The following is a 6,032-nucleotide window of genomic DNA, read 5'->3' on the forward strand; positions in this document are numbered from 1 at the left end:
ATACTTGATATAATACGAAGACTCGCACTAGGTTTGTCGCCGTAGACGACGAGAGTTTCATTAGACGGGAGGTTTAGATGGATTTCTTTCTCATAGCACATGATGCCGGCGCGATGAAGGGTCAACCAATCCATGCCGATGATAACGTCGAAGCTTTTAATCGAGACCGGCATAAGGTCGATTGGGAATGAATGGTTATCTAGAGTTAGGGTACATCCTAAGTATATGCTATTTGAACTTTTTGTTTTTCCATTAGCCATTTCTACCGTGAATAGTTCCTTAAGTGCGTGTGGTTGTTGTTTAAGCATGTGAGCAAATTTATGGTTCACGAAGCTTCGCTCCGCTCCACTATCGAACAGAATGCATGCAAAGGAGTTATCGAGGAGGAACGTACCAGTTACTACCATCGGGTCAGCAACTGCTTCTCCATGGCCTATTGCTAGTACCCTCCCTGCTCCGCCAGCATTCTTTGCTTTGGGGCAGTCCCTCTTATAGTGGCCTGCTTCACCACATCCATAGCAGGTCGGGCTCGCGCCAGAGCCGGGGACTTGGGTGATCGGCCTCGCCAGGGATTTACAGAAACGAACAATGTGTCCTTTCCTGTTGTAGTTAGAGCACTGCATTTCACGGTAGGGGCCGTTGTGGTGGAAGTTAGATTTGTTGCACTTAGGCAAACTTCCAGCATACTGCCTCACCGGAGCAGTAGCAGCAGCAGGGGTTATCGCGGCATGCACAGCCACAACTTGCTGCTTTTTGGCAGCTCGCTGTTTCTACTTGTCTTCCCAGAACTTCCGCTTAGTCAACGGGTTTGGAGGGTTCCGGGATGGCTAGGGTGGTTGTTGTTGCAGGGGTTTTGACTCCATGGTCAATGAGTCGTTGTGCCAATCGCTTGGCACTGTCGAAGGTAGTGGTGTTTGATGATAGGACATTCCCCTGATACGGAGGCACTAGCCCCCATATGTACCTTTCGATCTTTTTCCCTTCAGTGGGAACCATATTGGCGCAAAGGGCCACTAGTTCGCTGAATCTGGCGGTATATGCGACAATGTTGGTGCCCTTCATGGTCAGGCTCCAAAGCTCCTGCTCCAATTTATGGATTTCGCCCCTTGGGCAGTATTCCTCAATCATGAGGTCTTTCATCATTTCCCAGTCCATGTCGTTGGCTACGACGAGGGTTAGAGCTTTAATGTGGCCGTTCCACCACGTCAAGGCCTTTCCTTCAAAGGTGCATGCAGCATATTTGACTTTGCTCGCCGCAGGGCATGAACAGATTTCGAAGACTGATTTAGTCTTCTCGAACCATTGCGAGAGGGAAATGACTCCGTCGGTGCCATGAAAGGACATCGGCTTACAGTTGGTGAAATCCTTATAGGAGCACTCTCTCGAGCGCACAGGAGTTTCCACCGGAATAGAGTTAACAGGGGTTCCACCTCTACTGGCATCAGTAGAGTGATACTGTGCCATGGCAGTTGCCACTGTTGCAGCTACGACAGCATTCAGGGCTGCAGTATCGATGACTGGAGGAGGAGGAGGTGGTGGAGGTGTAGGGTTATTCCTGGTAGATTTGCGTGGAGGCATCTTTCAGCTATAAGTTTATAAAGATAAGCAAAGTGGTAAGAATCAATTTGTAAGTAAGGTGAGAGTGACACATGGACTAACTAACCATAGCCCCACAGTTTGAATGAATGTTTGAGATCAAAACAAAGAATATTAGTAGGAAAACACAAGTTTACAGATTTTTCCCACAGATTAGATAGACGTCAATAATACTGGTATTACCGATGTAATAAGTTAAGGGAAAGTCGACCTAACAGAAGGTCTTACATCATACCATACGGAAAAGTTTGACAGTTCTTAGAATCCTAATTAGAGTACTGAAAGTTAGGAATATTTTATAGCTAAGTGCTACTTAGAGCACATATACTAAAGGCTAATCCTTAACCCAAAAGATAAAGATGTACTAGACATCTTCTAACGGAGATGAGTATTCCTCGGGAGAACCCTGAGGTCTCTCATTTGACGGATCACCTCTTGAAGGTGTCGTTCATGAGCCCTTTGACGAGCTCGAAGTTCCATGACTTCGGCTTGAGAGGCAGCCAGCTGTTGCTGTAGGGTCTCATTGGTTCTCCTGGTCCTTTCCATTTCTTCTTCGAGATGGCGGATGCGGACTGTGTTGACACCAGAATTGGCATCAATCTCCATGACTCGGTCAAGGCCTGCTCGACCTTGTTCATCATTACGGGCTATTCTGCGGATGATGACGGGTAGAGCTCGATCCGCAGAGCCACCTTCGCTGAGGTTGTAAAAGCTTCGGTCCCGAAAGTATGGTAAGGGTTGACCCTGTTCGTCACTCCAGCGATTCAAGTTGGTTGCCCACAAAGGTGTAGGACCTGGAAAAGCTGGTTGGGGGTCGTTGTTTGGGGTTTGACCTACTAGCGGTAGGTTGTTGACTTCAGGCTCAGAGTCAGATCCATCAGAAAAGCCTTCTACTTGATGATCATCTAAAGGGATTTGATGTTCATCATCAGACTCTGCCTCAAGCCATCCAGCATTTCCGTTGGATGGAAAGTATGGGTCGCCATGATGGAATCCAACCATTTAAATCAACGCGAGAAGAGAGGTATAAGAATCTAGTGTATAAATAGCTTGTAGTAGCACAAAGTACTCCTATAGTATTTTAAATTTAATGTTATGTTCTAGTGTTCTCATTGTGGTATTGTTGGTAAGATTTTAGACTTGTTGCAACCACACAAGTAAACTTAGGCACATGCTAGTCAACCCTCGGATAATATAGTTGATCAGGCTATATCTTCCCAAGTTTGACTATATGTCTCTAAGTTCACCTGTATTGTTCAACAATCGTAATTCTTTTGTACTGTCCTAGTGACACTGATTTTAGCATGAATGCAGACTTGTATACTTAATTATATATTTTAGTATTTAAAGTATAGATTCTTGGTTAGAGTTTTTTAATCCCAAATAGGTTTATAGTTAGTATATCTTTTATGGGTTGATATACTCAATTCACTATAAACAATACTCTGATACCAATCTGTCACACCCCAAAACCATGAACGGCGGAAACGTTTTGGGGCGGAGGACGTCATGTACAGTATCACAACACAGTATAACAGTAAATAAGTAAACAACATCATCCATTGCATTAAATATATAATTTTAATACAAACGTGTTCTATACAGATATAGACACCAAAAATGAAAATCAAAATAATAAGATGAGTCTTGAATGCGCTCCATCTTCTCAAAAGCTGGCCTCGGTACCTTTCTACTGATGACCCGAGAATACAAGTTATTTTGAAAGAGTTTATCAGCATTAAGCTGGTGAGTTCATAAGTAATTTAGTGTTGGTGGTTGTATCAAAATGTTTGAACGTAGTTATAAGTATGAATTTGTAAACGTTTGTAAGTGTTTGTAAATTTTTGAATCTCCTAGAAAAACCTATATTTTCTATTTAAAATTAGCCTTCTACCAAGGCTTAACTGTTTTGTATGTTCGTTTACTGTAAAAGTGTGTAATTTACTCAAGTGTAACTATCATTCTCAAAATATAGTTTGTACATTAATGTTTAAGTGAAAAGATCACTAAATGTGTAAAGAGTAAATTAATGTAGTACTGTAGTGTTGTATTATAGGAACTACTGCAGTACTAACTACCTTAAGCCGGATTTATATTAAGGTATCATGTGATGAGTTGTACCATACTATCGACTGGATAAACAACGACAAATGTAGGTCGTAAAATGATATGACGTTTGGCACCCGCAGACCTGCAGGTCCGGCTGTAGCTAGCAGCAAGATGTAGGATAGTCAATCCAGTATAGATCTATATGCAAACTCATTCTCTCCTTCCAAGAGACTCTGGAAACAACTCGGGCCACGACATTTAAGACATGCTCCGATACAGTGGATCACAATTCTGTAAATGTATAAATGTATATGTAATGTATTGTTACTCGTTCTAGTATCGTTGTATATGTTCTCATAGTATAGTTGTATATGTTCTCCTTCTAGTATAGTTGTATATGTTCTCATAGTATATTTGTATATGTTCTCCTTCTAGTATAGTTGTATATGTTCTCCTTCTAGTATAGTTGTATATGTTCTCATAGTATAGTTATATATGTTCTGCTTCTAGTATAGTTATATATGTTCTCATAGTATAGTTGTATATGTTCTCCTTCTAGTATAGTTGTATATGTTCTCCTTCTAGTATAGTTGTATATGTTCTCCTTCTAGTATAGTTGTCTATGTTCTCCTTCTAGTATAGTTGTATATGTACTCATAGTATAGTTGTATATGTTCTCATAGTAATAAGTATTGACTCATGAATGAACTGACTCATTGATCTAACAATAGTATGTGTATGATTCTGTGTTACCCTGATGGTAACTTACAAATGATGTAATTAGTATGTATTAACATGGAAGAATTTTTATGACCATATATGTACACATGATATATAATTAATATTGAAACGACCATAGGACGGCTACCCGTTATCCCACCAGACCACATCCAAATCGAGGAAAAGGAAATAGGACGTGCTGCTTTCCTAAGCCTTTTAAAGATTGATTGTATAACTATACATATACGGACATGAAATTTATAATAAGCATACAAGGTTTAAGTAAAAGTGTTTGCTAAGTAAAATAGTTTGTAAAACAGTTGGAATTAAAAACAGCTTTGATAAACAGTTTGAATAGTAGTAAAATCATTAGTTTTATAGTTATTAATCACATGCGATTGATGTAATAACTATGTGTATTCATCTTGTATTCCCCCCCCCCCTATAAAAGCATGTATAACATTTAAAAGTATTACAAAGGTTAATTAAAGGGGTATGAACTCACTTGTGGTGAGTGGATTGGATTGAAGTGTCGGATATTGTGCTAGGTGGTAAACGTAGACTTGTTCACACGCACGAGCCTAGTTATCATAATTAGCCAAATAATAACTAATGAAATAAGTTGGGACACTCTAGAACATGTAAACACTTTGTATAAGTGTTATAAGTCCTAATGGTTGCATCTAAGTTGTTATGGGACAAGTCTAAAGGGGGTTTAAAGTTCCAAAGGACCTTGTATATGTGTTTACTCTTCAAATACCAACACACATGGAGTTTACGGTTGTAAACTCTTGAGTTTACGGCCGTAAACTCCCAACCATGGGGTATTGTGTGTTTTGAAGTTCCAAATGATTCCTAGAATTATTCCAACTTGGTGGTTAAATTCTTGGAAGGGTTTAATACCTAGAAACACTCCTTTGAGGAGTTTACGGCCCCTAAGGCCATTTCCCTTAGAGTTTGCAGCTATAAAATCTTAAGGATGAGTGTTTTTGATGTTTTCAAGTCTCATGCACAAGTGGTATAGGTTCTAGGTTTCGTTTCGGGAGTTTACCGCCCAAGAACACCTTGGGGAGTAAACTCCTAAATCTAGTGATTTAGCCACCTAAATCATGTTATAACTACATAATAAACATTTTAAGACAACTAGAGAAGTGTACTCACGATTTGGGGCGAAAACCCGAAGATCCGTGAGAGAAAAAATGGCTTTTCTTTAGTTGGAAATGTGAATAATGAATGAATTTGGTTTAGAATTCTATTTATAGTCCTGAGATATTTTCAACAGAAAATATTTTTATTCCTGAAATGATTTCTAGTATAATAGAGTGTGACAACTGCCAATTCAGGTCATTCTTGGACTCATGCATCTTTATAATAACCATTCATGCACAACATGCCATGACCTAGTAGTATAAATTAGGTCAAAAATCTTGCATAAACTAGGATCCAACTAAGGTCTAGGACTAATATACTTGATACTTACAATTCTAGTAAGTTGCTTAGCTACAATAGGAAATGCCAATACTATAATTAGAATAAAGCTTCAAGCTTTGTTATAATTGAAATAGGGTATAAAACTCTAAAAATAAATTAAAACATTCTAATTATACTTCAACATGTTGTTGAATATCAAACAATATTCCAAAAACCTTAAAGAGCAAAAAATCCAA

The sequence above is a fragment of the Lactuca saligna genome, chromosome 6 (genome assembly GCF_052625555.1).
Source record: "Lactuca saligna cultivar CGN05327 chromosome 6, ASM5262555v1, whole genome shotgun sequence".
NCBI classification, from domain to species: Eukaryota; Viridiplantae; Streptophyta; class Magnoliopsida; order Asterales; family Asteraceae; genus Lactuca; species Lactuca saligna.